This window comes from Rhincodon typus, chromosome 29 (assembly GCF_021869965.1).
Source record: "Rhincodon typus isolate 14 chromosome 29, sRhiTyp1.1, whole genome shotgun sequence".
NCBI classification, from domain to species: domain Eukaryota; kingdom Metazoa; phylum Chordata; class Chondrichthyes; order Orectolobiformes; family Rhincodontidae; genus Rhincodon; species Rhincodon typus.
Genome location: NC_063360.1, coordinates 26,162,565 through 26,179,721, shown reverse-complemented (window position 1 = coordinate 26,179,721; position 17,157 = coordinate 26,162,565).

Here is a 17,157-nt window from a genome sequence, read left to right as displayed (position 1 = left end):
GCATAAGCTCAGGAAACCTAAAAAAAATTCATGTAGTTTTGAACTTACCTCAAAAGCAAAACATATTTTGAATCTTCAGTAAGATTTAACTAGTTGCAATTTTGCTTTGTTACTTGGATTTATAAATCGCCCGTTTGTAAAATATTTTTATTTTGCATCTGGCATTAAGTCACTAGTATGATGTTTTTCTGACAAGCAAGCCCATTGTTTGTTACCATTAGAAACATCTTGTCAAACAAGCCTAAAGGATTAGAGAAGGGATACTGTCTACACATTTACATTTTTAGATGGCAAATATAGGATTAGTGGGTGACCTGGGCCTGGCATTGACATGATTAGGAATGTGTAGAGTTATGGAATTAAAAATATGCCTGCAATTTGATTTGTTGTCAGTGCTTGCCTGGCTGGATTTGAAAGATCTGGGATACTCTGTAATGTTGCAGGTTGAATCGGCAGCCAACATGAACAATTAGGATCAGTTCAGGTAAAGGCGCAAACCTGTGTAAATATTTCTGATGTAAAGGAACACAATATATGCAGACGTTCATATTTCAGTCAATAAGGAGCTTTTACACTCTAAATATGGACATTATGCTCTGCCAATAATATTTGTTCCTGTTTCACACCATAACCGGAGGTGGCGTCCTCTGGAGTACTGCAACGTCACTGGCTGTGTGGTGCCTGCGGTTATTAAAGACCCCTTTGTGCTGACTGCTTAGCCCCATAAAAAGAACTCATCCATTTAATGACTTCACTCCAGCCAGTCCTAACTTTTGTTTGATCCTCTCTGGATGAAATCACTGTAATTGAAGCGATTAAGTCAACTCCCAATGTTCTGAGAAAGTGTAACTGCAGAGGGGTTTCCACTTCCCCTTCTTTGAGAAATAAAAGTAATAAACTTGCATTGGTTGGCTAGAGTTCAAAAGTTTAATTAGCAATCCCATTTATGAGTCAGAGCAGTTTGCAGGCCCTAGTCAATTAGCACCAGGCTTGTTAATGGTCAACCTTTGCTACTTGTCAGAGTGCCCAGACGGTGGGTTTTTGCTTTTTCAAAGAAAGTGGGTGAAACCCATATTTTGTGTTTAGTGATTAAAGCTGCAGTAGCCTTCTTTGCTGATGTATGTAGACTGTATTTCAATAATATCAAAAGGAAAAGTCTACACTACATCCTCATTAGCTTATAAGAGCCTTGTCATAAAGTCATTGACAATCTCATTGACACTCTCTGCAATCAAGTGCAAACTTTTATACACTGATACCAAATCTGGAAGAATCCCTTTGTCATGTTTTCTGTGCACATATCAGAGAGAGAGAGAAATTTAATATGAATGTTTTATGTATTAAGATTGAGGATATATTTTACCCGACTAATGCAATTTATACTTACAAATATTTTCAACTTTTCATTTTGATTTCACGGCCACCATCATTTCACAACAGAGAACACAATGATGATAAAACATTTTGTTCACAATGCTCACGGCTCGTTGCACTTGCCACTTGCTGCAAATATTTAACAGCAAAACACAACAGTCTTTCTTTGTAAGCTAACATCACAAAATCTGAAGTTGACCAATGGCAGAACAAATGTTGAAATGCCATAGAAAGTATCAATAACTGTATTGCTACTCAAATAAAGAAAAGTTAAAAAACAATTAATATAAAATTTTAAAGTCATTAATTACCCCTGGCAGTGTGCTTGCTTGCAGAAAACTGGGAAGTGCATGCAAGTTGTGTTAAAATTGACCTCAAAATGAGAGCAACATTCCAGCTGAATGATGGGAAAGGGCTAATATTAACTAAACCATGAAGACATTCAAGTAAATCATTCCTTAAGGGTGACACAGAACTAGTCATCAAAATCGTAGCCTCAGAGAACGATTATTATGGGGATCTAACAATGCTTTGCCTTATGTGAATTCATGTATGATCGATTGTGAGCAACAGTCTGAGAAAATAGTGATCAAATAAACAGTTTGTCATGTCCAGATATGAGTATTTCTTTGAAATGGAAGTCAATAGGGTGTCAACATGTATGAAGAGATTGACACGAGAAGGGCTGAACTCTTCTATTGCATGCTACTCATATTGTTCAATAGGATAAAACAGCAGAAGTTCCAAAAAGAAGGGAATGCAATAAAACACATGGAGAGTTATCACTCTGATTTCTCAAAAGACTATCACCACCCTCTCAGAGGAAGACAGGACAACAAGCTCATCCACATAAGCTCATTTTCACAGCTTGTGTAGGTTTTGGCATCCTATCATCGTGGTCAAGTGGTTAAGAGGAGGCGATGGCCTTGTGGTATTATTGTGGGATTAATAATCCAGTGACCCAGATAGTGTTCTGGGGACCCAGGTTCGAGTCCTGCCACGGCAGATGGTGGAATTTGAATTCAATAAAACATCTTGAATTAAGAATCTAAAGATGACTGTGAATCCATTGACTACTGTCGGGAATAAAACCCATCTGGTTCACTAATGTCCTTTAGGGAAGAAAACTGCCATCCTTACCTGGTCTGGCCTACATGTGATTCCAGACCCACTGCGATGTAGTTGACTCTCAACTGCCCTCTGGGCAATTAGGGATGGGCAATAAATGCTGCCTGGCCAGCAACACCCTCATCCCTTGAATGTATAAAGAAAAGGCAATGAGTTTGAATTGCTGTGGTGTTTTTCCATGCAGGTTTAGATCCCCCCAGCTATGAAAGAGATCTCCTGAGGCACAGGAGCAGCAAACCTAACTTCTGGGTCAGAAGGTCCAGGTCCTGGAGGTGGGTGCTAACATGACCAAACAGGTTGACTTAACCTACCTTAACATGGTGATTTAATGACAGCCGATTGGAAAACATTGTATAGATTCTGGAAATGCAATATAAGCTTTGGCTAAATTGGTAGTTATCCAGAGAAGTTAGCACTAAATTCTACTCTTCAATTTAGATCTGACACAAATGTTAATATAAACTATAAATATGCAATAAGCAAACAGTTAATGTTATATTAATATAATGGAAAAGTCTTTGTAAACTCTCATATTTATATTGTCAAGTAATTTGCATATACATTCACATATATGTGCTATCAGTTATAATTCTACAGTTTCCCCAGGAATGGAGTGTTGTGTTTGTCTTACTGGGCTAGTTATCCAAAGGTGTGGATTTATGATCCGGAAATATGAGTTCAAGTCTTACCACAGCATTTGGAAATTTAATTTAGTAAATATAGAATGATTTCAAAAATGCTGGTATCAATAATAGAGGTTTTCTTCTTCTGAGGGAGTCTCTACAGATTGATGATAACTTGTTTCCAACCAGCTTTGATGGATTCCGAAGGATGATAAACTTGGGGCAGGTGGTGCTTTGAAGGTCATGTAGATAAGTTGTTTGGAGGTTGGTGTACTGTCTCTCTGTGCCTTAACCAAACCTCTGCATGTCCATCAAAAAATCTCTCAATGTATTCTGATGCCTTCCTGAATGAACCTTCTCCATTTTGGTCGATCACATGCTAGAGTAGTTATTAGGGATGTTTGAACTCTTCAGAGATTCTCTGAGGACATCCCTAAGGCATTTCCAATGTGCTCCTGGAAGTCTCTTGCAACAAATGAGCTCTGGGTAGAGCAGTTGTGTCTGGAGTTTGCTGTCAGGCATGCGAACATGTTTGATCTGCCCAGTTGTGCTGAGTTTTTAGTGACTGTATAATTACCAGATTGCTATAAAAAGCCATCTAATTCATGTATGTCCTCAGGGAAGAAAATCTGCAGTCCTTACAGTGTCTGGCTGACACATGATTTCAGACCCACAGCATTGTGGTTGACTTTTAAGTGCCTTCCGAAGTGAGCTAGCCAGCCACTCAGTTACCACGGAGATAGCATAGAATTACCTTCACAAGGGCAAACAGGGTTGGGAAATAAATGCTAGTCTTGCGAAGAATGCCCTCATCCTTAGAATAAGTAAACAAAATCTCTATGGTCAATACAGTAACTAAATTATGTCGTTACTAATTGACTTATTGACAATTACTCATAGGAGTAAATCCACTTACACAATAGCTTACATTCATCCTAATTGGAGATAGTGTTGTAAATACTAATAAAATGCAAACTGGCTTTGTAAGGAAATTCAACAAGTCAAATTTAGGTGTTATTATCACCAAGAAATTGACCAGGAAGTAAATTCCGTTGGTTGTTTACCGATAGTTTACAGTGAGAGAGATAAGAATTTAGTCTTGTACCTGAGATGAATATTCCGGTTAATGTACTGTTCCCAGTGTTTTATAAAAATTTTAATAAGATGCTAACCCATTTACTTACCTATTGAACTCTTAACAGAATGGCTAAGTGGCATTCTTTTATCTTGTGCTGTTGTCTTCTGCTTTACCTTGGGTTTTGATTGTTTTAGACAGCTGGTAACTTAAGGAATGTTCCTGACACCTTCTAATGATTCAGAGATAGTAGGAAGAAGGGTCTGAGGAAGGGTCTAGGCCCGAAGCGTCGGCCTTCCTGCTCCTCTGATGCTGCTTGGCCTACTGTGTTCATCTAGCTCTACACCTTGTTATCTCACCTTCTAATGATTGTTTCACTATTCTTCAGTTTAAGCTTTATCTGTGTGACTCCTCCCAGCCAAACCCAAGCTTACCATGTTTTGGAGAATGGAAATTGTCGTATTTAGAATGTTTATGGTCAATTGGTCATTTTAATATTTTGCAACAGTTAGCTACATGCAGTCCTGTAATTTTGCACATTTGGAATCCATGCATCCATGCAATGAAAGGTGAGGCTATAATTCAGTTTAATCACTCAACAGTCATAAAACTTATACCACATATTTTGATTTTTACTTCAGTTTTGTCATGGGCTAAGAATATAGGTGTGTGGAGAAAAAGAATGGCATCAGTGGAAATATTTCTATATTCTTCTGTGTGGTAAAATTCTATGATTTTATTATTTCTATCAGCACTTCACTGATGGTTGGCAAGTATATATGATTTTAAAAAGACAAACTAAATGAGATAATGAATTTATCACCCATAATTCAGCTACTAACATATGCGCTTTTGAATCATAAGGTTCCAGGGAAGTTCTTGGAAAGTCAATTTCTGACATAGACTTACTTGGGGGGAGCCAGGAAGCACCTGTGCATGCCAACCACATTACAGTGTGGGCAGTGTAATGTTTGGGTCGATTGGCTGGGCATCAACCTCATTGTCCATTAATTTTATACTTAAAATTGTAGTTTTGGTGCCCACCTGTCTATGTTGTGGGGACAAGTTCAGGGGTTAAGTGGGAAGGCAGGAGGCAGAACAATTTATATATTTCACTTGCTGGCACCACATTCTCCGGTGTCAGTGGGAGGGGCGCAAAACCCAGTCCATCATGACTCAAATCTCCGCTAACACAGCTGCAGCAATGTGAGGAAATATTTTATACTCTGCTTTAGCCAAAGTCCTGGATGTATGTGTTATTGGGCATTGCCATCCATTGGTCCAACTATTAATTAATACTACCACGATGGTGTATGGGGAGGCATCGCATGTCAATACCAGATCTCACTGTGGATCATTATGTGTCAACACCTTAGAGGGTGACTAGCTGTTTCTTCAAATCCTTGAAAGCTATGGCTTGGCTACGTGACCATTTCCAAGGCTAGCCCTTTTATAAGAGGTGATACAAAGGTGCCAGGATGAAGGCCTGGATGAATGAACTTTCCATAATATTTCGCCAGCCCAAGGAAAGACCTAAGCTTCGGTACAGATGTGGGAGCCGGGGCGCCTTTCATCGCCCTCACTTTATCTTCCAATGGGTGTAACCCAGTCTTGTTGACTCTGTAGCCCATGTAGGTCACTTGGGAAATCTGGAACACACATTTTTCCCTTCTAAGGCAAACACTCGCCTGGGAGAAATGACTAAGGTCTATGACTAAGTTCTCTAAATATTCCTTATTGGTCTTCCCTGTTATTAGCATGTCATCTAGATAAATGGCAACCTGGGGTAGACCTTGTAAAATGTTGTCCATCATCTGCTGAAAAAAATCAGACTGAAGATACCCCAACGGCAGTCTCGTATTTTGGTACAAATCCTTATGGGTATTAATTATACCTTACTTCTAGGAATCCCCATCTAACTGCAAGTACGAATGACTCATGTCCAGCTTCACAAAGTACAGCCCCCCATGCCAACTTTGCATAAAAATCCTCTATGTGACGGTTTGGGTATTTATCCAGCAAAAAGCAGTTTACCATTTGTGTAAAATCCCCAAAAAGGTGAATCGACCTGTTGGACTTCATAATCAGTATGACCAGTGATGTCCATTCCATAAACTGGACAGGCTTGGTACTTCCTTCACTTTCCAGCCTTCAAGTTTAGGCCGGAGCCTTTTGCTGCAATCAGTGGTAACTCAACCAGCTGCTTCTTGTATGAGACCAGAACTGAAGTTGTACCCTCAAACCCTCAATCTGTAAAGGTTCCTGATATAGGTTCTCAGTCTAGCTGAGGTCTTGCACAAACTTGAGGGTTGGAGTCCAGACTGAATTCTGTTAAAGATGGGTTTCTGTGATACTGAAACGGTTGTGCCGGTATCATTATCTGTTAGAATTGGGTGACCATTTAACCAGGCATTTATTTTGATTGGTTCTGATTTGGATGTTGCTAAGCAATTTAACAGTTCTAAACCAGCTCTGAGTGGACTTTCCAGGGTGTGCACTCTCCTGGATACCGGCCTATGAGTTGTCTTACTCAATTCAAGCCTGCGTACTGATAGTAAATACAATGATCTGCTGTCTGGGATCCTCAAGAAAATGTTAACATTTCAACCAAGGCTTGACTTTGTTTTTGGGTTTTGCTTGGGCTGCCTGAGGCTCCCTTTGTTCAGGATATGTCCTGTGTAAAGCCTAGCAATTGCCTTCACTCAAGGGATGTTCCCCAAGCTCAGTCAGCCAGGTGAGGGCATCCACTTCTGTTGGAATACGCTGTAACTCATAAGCTCCACTTGCTGCATTGTTTAATGACAAAGCCAATTAGGCATCAGTTAGTTGTCACTTTTGCATGGTCACATTATTAATCCCACATACCAAATGGTCTCTCAGCATCTCACTTAGGGTTAAACCAAAATCACATGCTTCTACTAGCTGTCTTAACCTCATCAAATAACCTGACGTGGATTCACCAGTTCTTGAGCTGCTGAGTAAGATCGATAAGATCTCAGAATTAGAGAAGGATTTGGGTCATAACATTCCTTAACTAAACCTGTCAACTCTTAGAAGGTTTTAGCATCTGGTGCCTCAGGGGAAGTTAGGCTCCTAATTACCAGAAAAAGCTGTAGGTCCACAAGCTGTCAGGAGACTTACTCATTACTTTCCATCTGTCCCGATGTCATTTGCCCGGAAAAAAAATGCATTCTTTCCGCATACTGGACCCAGTTTTCAACAGCAGGATTGAGGGAGGCAGGCTCCTCAAATAGTGGCATGATGCCAGAATGCTCATCCCAACTCAAAGACTATTGCAAGCGAATCTCTTCAGATGCGTGTTTTTCTCTTATCGCCACTGAAATAACTCCATGAAGGCCGGTATTCATCACCAAATTACCCTTTATTTACACGTGCATAGTACATGACACTGACCCAGCAAGCTCAGAACTGGCTGCTGGGAGTGAACACAACCTCTGAAAGTACTGTTTATATCTGTCAGCCAGGACACCCTGATTAGACCAGGAAAGCAACCCCAATCTGGGAGCTCATATTCTACGAGGCCCACCTGGCTGACCTCGTTCCAATCACTACAGGTTGATTATTTATTAAAAAGAAATACAAGTTGTTTGAGGATGATGATTGGATAAATTGCCAATTATTGATGTTAACCATTTGATAAAAGTAATAGAATTCTGTTCTCAGCAACATTTTATGAGTGAGTTGGAAACCGTTAATCTTACCCTTGATGTAAAAGAGTAGATTAGAGTTGAATTGAAAGTAACACTTGTTTCATTTGAAACATAAATAATAATTTTACATCTTTATTTGGAGAAATCACATTTGCTAAGTTTTATTTTTAAGGCATTAAGTATGCACTACTGTGACTGTCTGCTTAGACTTTAACTTGCTATCTGAGTTTGAAAACGTGGATTAGTGTGTTGGCTACATATTGATTTCTACTGAATTCAAATTAGGTGCATAACCTATAATGGAAGTTGTTAAAAATGTGTCAAAAGCAAAATTGCTGATTAGACATGAAGGCTGAAAAATTTGACTTATGCCCAAACTAGACACAGAAACAGTGGAGCAATGGCATCCTGTCCTGGCCTGAGTGAAATTTGGCTCCAAACTTTGTGAAAGTATCACTACTTGTGAGCAACGTCAGATGTCATTCTGGCTTTAACCAGTCAAGGCAGGTCAGAAATCGACCAGATGGCAAGTTATCTTCAGGCAGGGTGGCAACTGGGGGAAGGAATAGGCAGGGTGCCCAAGGGGGCATTGGTAATAGATTACAGTCAATGATGCCTTGCTGTGTCAATTTGAGGGCATGACCCATGCTCGTCTGGGCAGAACAAAATATCAGAGGAGCAGCACATTTACATAATTCACGGTGCACTCCAAAAGAAAACAAGAGGTAGCTTTGTCAGGACGTGGGTTCAGAGTACTTCTACTTTTCCTAGGCCACCAGGTGGAGCATGCAGAGCACATGTTCATCCCATTTGTACCTGTGCTCTAAATCGGGATCTTACAACTTGCATGACAGTAGTTTTGTCCCTGTTTAAGCCAAATGGGGTCCTCACCCATTAAAAAGCCTTTCGTAATATGACAACAGTGAAGCCTTGACCATCAAAGGGAGTGGTTGAGGTGCTCTGCCACCAACAATCACATTCAAAGTACTTCAACCAGCACCCTGCTTTTCCCTGTCAATTTTCAATTGTTGATCATCTGTTGATCAGTTGCAAAATGGTCAAGAGGTGAAAATCTTGTGATGTCCATGCTTACTTTTGTCAGCTAAATGTTTGTTAACTCGGGTAATTTCAGTGCCTTGTTTTAACACCAGTATTCACCACTCAAAAGTTCAAGATCTAGCATCCTATATTCAACACATGAAACTTATAGCTGTAGCAAACTAGGCAGTAACTAAGTTGGTTTTCCTATAACAGATTAAATATAAACTAACTATAATTAAAAATAACTATTCATTATGAGTAAATAAAACTGAATGTTCCCTTCAGCTGTAGCAGTCTGTGATAGAACAGTGATATCACATTGAAATGTTGGAGGTCTCATTAAATTAAACTGGCTGAACACAGCACAGCATGTAACTAAAATAAGTCAGTTATATTTGAAGATTAATAATTGCTAATTGTGTGTAATAGAAAATGAGACACTTCCTCAATCATGCACTTAACAGTTTTAACATGAGTATTTATTCCTTTCTGGAATAACATAAAAGTCTTGTTTTTGAAAAACCAAAATTTAACCTTACATGAAGCCAAAACTATAATTTAGATACATCCCCTGGAATCTGATGCATATATTTTCCAAAAGATCACCCAGGATTTTTAACTTCTTCTTCACTCACAGGCATAGAGCAGACCAACAAAGATTGTTTGCCTTCCATCTAATAGTAAGTTAACATAATTAGCTACTGATGTTTCAGTAAGCCAAAAATAGTTCTCAGAAACCATGACAGTTGCACAGCCAACGTGACTTTCAGCCAAACATAGTGTTAAACAGATTAGGCTATGTCCCAACTTATGTGATTTGGATCTAAAATATGATTAGCTACATTCATATTGATATTGTGTCCCGGTCACCCTTTTACCTCTGAGTCAAGTGGAAAAGGAATAGCGTAATGGGGAAGCAAATATAAAGATTTTTTTAAAGTCATACTTTTGCTTTTTGATGCATTTGAACAAATGACAAATCAATAGTTCAGACAAGGAATGATCAAACATGATTGTAGAGTTGTGCACATCTGCAGCACTGCTTTTGTCCCAAATTGTTCTTCATATACAGTTTAAAACGGAAATATAGTAGTCCAAAGCCAAACATAGACACTCACGGGAATTTCAAGAGGCATGGTTCTCAATCCATAATGCAATCAACAACCGTATAGAATTGGACCCCATGCACAAACCCATACAGAACAAACCCAGAAATGACACTACTTACCAAAATGGACCGGACAGTATAAATTCCAAGCAGAGGAGAACAACATCGCTTTGTCGGAGGCCTCTCTGATGATGTTATCTAGCATGGTGATGAAATGTCTGAACAAAAACAAGCCAGCTCGGCGAGCAAGGCAACAACCTTACCCACAACCTGAGCTACAAATCTTTGCTAAAAATTTTCAGAAGTATTGCCTTCCTGAACTATCTGCTGCTATGACGTGGGGGTGCTGTGTTGAACTGGGGTGGACAAGGTCGGAAGTCACGCGACACCAGTTTACAGTCGAAACTTTCGGACTGCTGGTCCTTGGTCAGGTGACTCCACCTGACGAAGGAGCAGTGCTATGAAAGCTTGTGATTTCAAATAAACCTGTTAGACCTGGTGTCCTGTGACTTCTGACCTTATCTGCTACTAGACTGGTGTTCATTTAGAAAGTTCTGAATGATGATCTTACTGTCACCCTAGGTAGATTATTGGTTTGAGAATTGGGACATTGTACTCAGACAAGGTGAGGGAAGTGAAACAGCTTACCTCTTTTAATCCGTTAGTTGACCACACCAAATGTTTTACATTCTTATTAGCATCCAGTTGTTTAACGTTTCAATTAAAGCATGGTTCACTAGATCAAAATGAAGAGTCAAATACAAAATTTTCTTAGGAAAAGAAGAATTTCATTACTTACTGACTCTAGAGCAATGTAATAAAATATGACATCAAATGCACACACAAACACAGGAATAAATTTTAAAAAGAGGAAAGAGTCTGGTATCCAAAGAAAGATCAAATAAATGTAGTTTAAAGAATCTTCTCAGTCCTTCAAATATTCAATTTTAACCTGAAACAACTCTGTTTAATTGATGAGTTATGTTCTCAGAAGTAGTGAAATTCACAGATATCTTTGTGTCATAGAGTCATAGAGTTTTACAGCACAGAAAGGGGCCCTTCGGTCCATCAAGGTTGCATCAGCCATTAGGCTCCTATCTACTCTAGTCTTGTTTACCAGAACTTAGACTATAGTCTTGTATGTTGTAGCGCTTCAGGTGGTCATCTAAATACTTTTTAACATTGTAATCGTTCCCACTTCTACTGTCCTTTCAGGCAATGAGTTCCAGATACCTACCACCCTCTGGATGAAAACAAAACTTCCAAATCCCTTCTAAAACTCCTGTTCTTAACCTTATATCTATACCTGTGCTTATTGATCCCTCTACTGAGGGGAAAGATTTCTTCTTATCTATCCTATGCCCCTCATAATTTTGCACACCCTTTGGTGAATGGATATTTCTCTGATTTGCTTTTCACCAGACAATCTCTTCAAGAGGCAGAGGGAAAACATGCGGGTGAGAGAGAGAGCGAAAGTGGGGGGTTGGGGGGGGAGGAGAGAGAGAGATAGCAAGCTTTCCAAACCTTTTGTTACTAATTCTTTTCTATTTCAGTCACTCTACACAAAAATGGTTGTCTAAAAGACTCCCATGTCTGGATTCATTGTTTGTTCTAGCTGGATAATCTGCAGGGAAATTTCATTCCAATATTGTATATGAAATTTCCAGAGAGGATAGGAATCAAACAGAAGTTGCAGAACTGATTTTAAGTGCCTTTTAATAGCAATGTTAATTTCAGTTCATACTGATTCTTGTTTATTAATAGTTTCATGTCTTTGCCTCAATTTGACCAGGTGACCACTGTGGCCATCATAACTCAGTGATTATCCTTTCTTCAATCATTTTGGTCCACGAAAAGTCCCAGGTATTAAAATTGGATGATGGAAATTGAAAATAAATAACCTACTTTTACTGCTATATTAGCAATAAGAATATAGGAACAAATGTAAGTCATTTAACCCTGCATGGTTGCTCTATTATTTAATAAGGTCATGGTTAATATGCAACCTAACTTCATGGATCTGAATTTGCCTGATAACATTTAATATCTTTGTTTACCAGAGGTCTTTCAAACTCAGAAATTATGTTCCCCAATTGATCCAGCATAAATTGCTGCTTATTTAAGAGAATTCAAAAATTCTGCTATCTTTTGTGTATACAAATGTTTCCTAATGTCGCTCCTAAAAGGTCTAGCTTTAATTTTTAAATTGTTCCTGCTAGTCCTCAACTCCCCAACTAGCAGAAATACTTTCTCACGACCTACCTGTTTCCCCTTAATACCTTGAAAATGTTGATCAAATCAGATCGTAATCATCTAAATTCCAGGGAAAGTAACCCTGGCTTGTACAATCTCTCCTCTTAATTTAACCCTTGCAGTTCAGGTAACATTCTGGTAAACCCATGTTGCAGTTCTTCCAAGGCCAGCATTACTTTGCTAACATGCTTGTCCCTTGCAGAGGATTTTATTACAGAGGGAATCTATCCATGAGGTTGAGAATATTGAATCTCCAAGAACAGTCCTTCCCTAGTTTTGCAGCCATAGATTAGATAAGACACTTTCATTATAACTAGATACATGCTTTGCATTACTATTCAACTTAAGCCAATTCCAGACTTTCACAACCTTAGGGCAGCCTGGAAGGTGTTCCCAATTTATGAATGTCCGGTGACAAAAGCTTGTACTTAATGAATGCGATCCCATAATGGGTGTATTTTCAAAAATTTTGAAGTATGTCTCCTCGAACTTAGGAACAGCTAGTTTATATTGTCCTGTATTGCATTCTGACTTACATACAGGCCGACTTAAGAAAGAACTCAAGAACAGAACCCTTTTGCAATCTGGGCCTGCCTGAACCGTGCTTTTCAGTTAAGTAAGTATTTTTGAAATAGAGTTATTGTTTCAACATAAAAAAAATTCCAATTTGAACACAGCAAAAAATCACAGTGACCATAATGAAATAAAGACAACTTAGCTGCTTGACTATTTCTGACAAACGGATAAATATTGAGCAGGATCTGAGAGAGAAACTGAAGCGTAACATCCTTACTTCTGTAGGCACCATGGTGGGATGACTTATAAAACTTTTCACTGCATTTTTCATGTAAAAGTACACTTGACAATAAATTTCTATCCTATTCTATTCTGTTCCTTTTATTTTCAATTCCTAATGTAATAAAAGACAAAGTCCCAATAGCCTTCTTGATTATGTGCTGTACCCACATACTAACTTTGAAATCATGCTACGGATCTTTTACTTCCACTTGAGAAGTTAGCTAAGGCCTCAATTTGATGCCTCTCCTGAAAGGTGGAGGCACCTACAATGCATTAGTCTCATTACTACATTAGCGTCAATATAAGTTTTCTGTAAAAGTTTTGACATAATTTTAAAGGTGTTTACGCTAAGCTGATCCCTGTCTGATTACATTCATTATCTCCCAAGTTGCCAATCCTGTTCTTAAGCAAAGTGAAGTATGTTAGAGAATAACATGAGGAATAATCATTCCAAGGCCTATACCAGATTTAGCTTGCTTGTGAATTGAATTGCAAGAGTACAAAATGAACTCTTACATTTGTAACTGAATAAACTCTAAGGTGATGGAAGCCAGAACAGAAGCAATATTTTAAATGTACTTGTGACCAATATTTAGTTGCAATTCATGTTAATGAAATGCTGATTTGTCATTAATAGCAATCATCTGTGTTACAAAGTTTCTTTTTAAAAGAACTTTCATCAAAAGTTTGCTAAAAATAGAATCAGCTGATCAGATTGTTGCGTAAATAAAGACAATTTACGTTGGATGCCTTCCAATGATTATCATGAAATATTTTCAGAATTGAATGGTTAAGAAATTCCAAGTGAAAGTTAATGATGAATACTGAAGGTTTTTCATAGTCTTGCCTCAGGTCCTTAAACGTGGTATAAAACAGGCAGGAAATCCATTTTATGTGTCTTATGCATCGTTGTCCTTGACAAAGCGCTCCGACCGGTTCTGTAAAATGGGAATTTTAGTCTGTTTAAAGTCAAAACTTTACAGTCAGTGTGTGGAAGATGTAAAGCTAGAATGGGAATGCAATTATATAAATATTGGTGACAAGTGTTTGCTATTACAGTTATTGAAAAACTATGAGAAAAGTAGGGATGGGAATCATTAGCATTAGCAAAATAGGAAAAAAAATGTTATCTTATTGGGAAGTCAATGATAACTTCTCATTGACAATATTGGAACCAATAGACAGTCATGTTGCCCAAATATGGCTCAAGGTTTTGTCCTTTATCAAGTCCTGGAAGTATCATGTATTTCATGTAAAGCAATGATCTAATAGGATGGAATTCTATGAGCAAAAAAAAAATCAAAAGGCAAAATCAGTTTCTATTCACTTAACAGAAATATTGACTCACCAAGTATTCAGTTAGTAAAATACTTTGAAAAAATCCATTTGTTTCATCTCTGATCCATTAGTATATTAATTACCTTTCTAAAGATTTACAAATGAATTCCTGCTGTTTAGGGGTCACTGTGCTATAGTAAAGTAAAGAGGAATTACCTGTCTTCTTATAGTGCCCATCTTTCTGCACTTCTGCTAAAAATATTGAACTTTGACTTGTAGGTGACAGTAACGGACAATAATTCCTGAGGACAGGTTTGAATGATGACACAGTTACATGTTTACAAAAAGACTTTGGAATCTTTACCAGTTTATGTGCGTGTTCTAGAAAGTATTTCCTTCAGTTTTCTTTTCATGGTGCATCCTATGTTTTCAATTAGCACCTCACGTTAATTGGATCCGTTCCCTCAGGTTCCTAGCAGTGTCTCACTTTCTCCCATCATTGGTGATATATTTGAAGCATGACATTTATGGCTTGAGTCCAGGGCTGTTAGGAAAAGTCATTTACTTTGGGTCACTGCAAAGGCTAGCCACAGTAGCTGAGTGCATACACTTGTTTGATGTGGCTAGTATCACTATCACCATTCTCAACTTCATTCCAATCATAATGTGGCCACTGGCATTGCAGCCAGAACAGCAGCATTTTTCAATCTTTTGTGTACTCCACTAAAATGTGTGAACCTCACTTGCCTTCCTCTTGTCAGTTACTTTCTTTCTCCTTATCAGATTTGATTAGCAATTGACAAGCTAAGATGTTATCCTACAAAACTACAAAAGCAGGAATTTAAAAGCATCAAGGTTACAATTGTTTCAAAGTAACTGTGTTTAATAGGATTCTTCTCATGTAGATAAAATAGCATAGTTGTTATACACATTTATCAATGGTTGATATATTTAATTATGAGCATATCATATACCATTGCTTTGCCACAAGGGGAAATGACCCATAAGCATCCTCAAGGGAGCTGTATGGGTCTCTCCTCTGTGTGATCAGATTTTAATCTAGTCACGTCAAGGTGATTTACATTCTGTTTGTTCCTTTAACATTTAGGGATGGATGGTGAAAGTAATCTGGAGTTCTGTGTACAACAATGAGATTAGAAGTTAGATTTTCCTCTGTGATCCTGCTTGAGAATGGATGATATTTTGCAGCAATTGCATATGCTGCCACTAATACCTTCTAGTTGAATGTTCCTCCAGGACTTGTATGGTTTGGTGCAGATGAGGATAGCCTCCTCTGGTCTAACTAGAAGAGCCTTTTTGAGCCTTTTGCACCAAACACAATATAGTTTATTGCATCTCTGCAACTGTTTACACATTACAAGGATATGGTATACATGATTACAGAGATTGGGAAGAGGTCTTTATATGATCTCTGACTCCTTCAAGATCCTTAGTTGCTCTCCCCAACAGTCCTCACGATGTCATCACAGAGGTAATACATAGGGAACTCAACCAGTAGTAATCCTTTCAGAGCCATATACAATAGAAACAATGAGAAAATGAACCATGAAAAACTACACATGAAAGTGCCATTTTATTTTATTCCACACTTACTGCTTCTTCTGAGGACTTTCCATCTTATTTAGTGGTACAAAGTTGTAACAGTGTAATATTTCCGTGATATTTCTTGATTATTGGAGACGGCCCAGAATAGTTCCCCTTTTTAACACACTCACTTCTGAACTACAAAGTCCAGTGTATAGATCTAATCCAAGGCCTTAGTGTAAAAATCAAGACTGGTACTCCAATGCAAAACTGAAGAAGCATTGCACTGGCTGAGGTACCATTTTTTGGGTGTGATCTTAAACTGAGACTCCAGCTATGTACTTAGGTGGATTTAAAAGATCCCATGGCACTTTTCCAAAGAAAATCAGGGATTTATGTTCTGGTCAATATTTTTCAATCTATATCAGAAAAGCAGATGATGTAGTCATGATCACATTGTTGTTTGTGAGAACTTGCCAAGTGGAAATTAGCAGCTACATTTTCTATGTTACAACAGCATACACTTCAAAAGTGTGTCATTGGCAGAGACATCTGGTGGTTGTGAAAAGTGATGTATAAATGCAAGTCTTTCTTTTTCATTTCAATGGACTTGCTTGTAAGGGCTCAACTGATTTGAAGTTTCACACCTCTGATGCTCTTCTGGCCTTTTGAATTGCTCACCACCTCTTTCTGGTGTTGTCTGTCATGACACCCTTGGAGATTTCCTGCCTTCCAGAGGTAGGATCCCACTTAGAAGAATCCCCAACTAATAATAATGAATCATATACAAAGCAGACTCAGAGAGGTGGGCAGAATTCCTAATCCATCTTTACCTCACAACAACAAGAAAAACTCAACCTGTAGAGTCTCAGTTAGGAAAACAAAAACAAATGCTGCTTTCTTCCTTTCTCTCCTGGAGGTGCTGACTCATATTGTGGTGCAATTCCACATGATTCCGGCTTCAACACTGGAACCAAATGGCTAGTTTTCTTATGCTGTTGACTGGTGAGGGTATGGCGATGATCGGACAATGGAAGCCAACATAGTTGGAACTGATCCTTGCCTGGTACCTACCCACACAACTTCCAGCAAGTGCCACTACACATTGGTCAGCAGCAGATGTGAACACTGGAGTTGACAGAAACTGAATGATCATTGTGGCCCAATGGTTAGCACTGCTTTCTCCCAGTCCCAGAGACCTGGGTTCAATTCCACCCTCAGGCAACTGTCTGTGTGGAGTTTCCACGTTCTCCCTGTATCTGC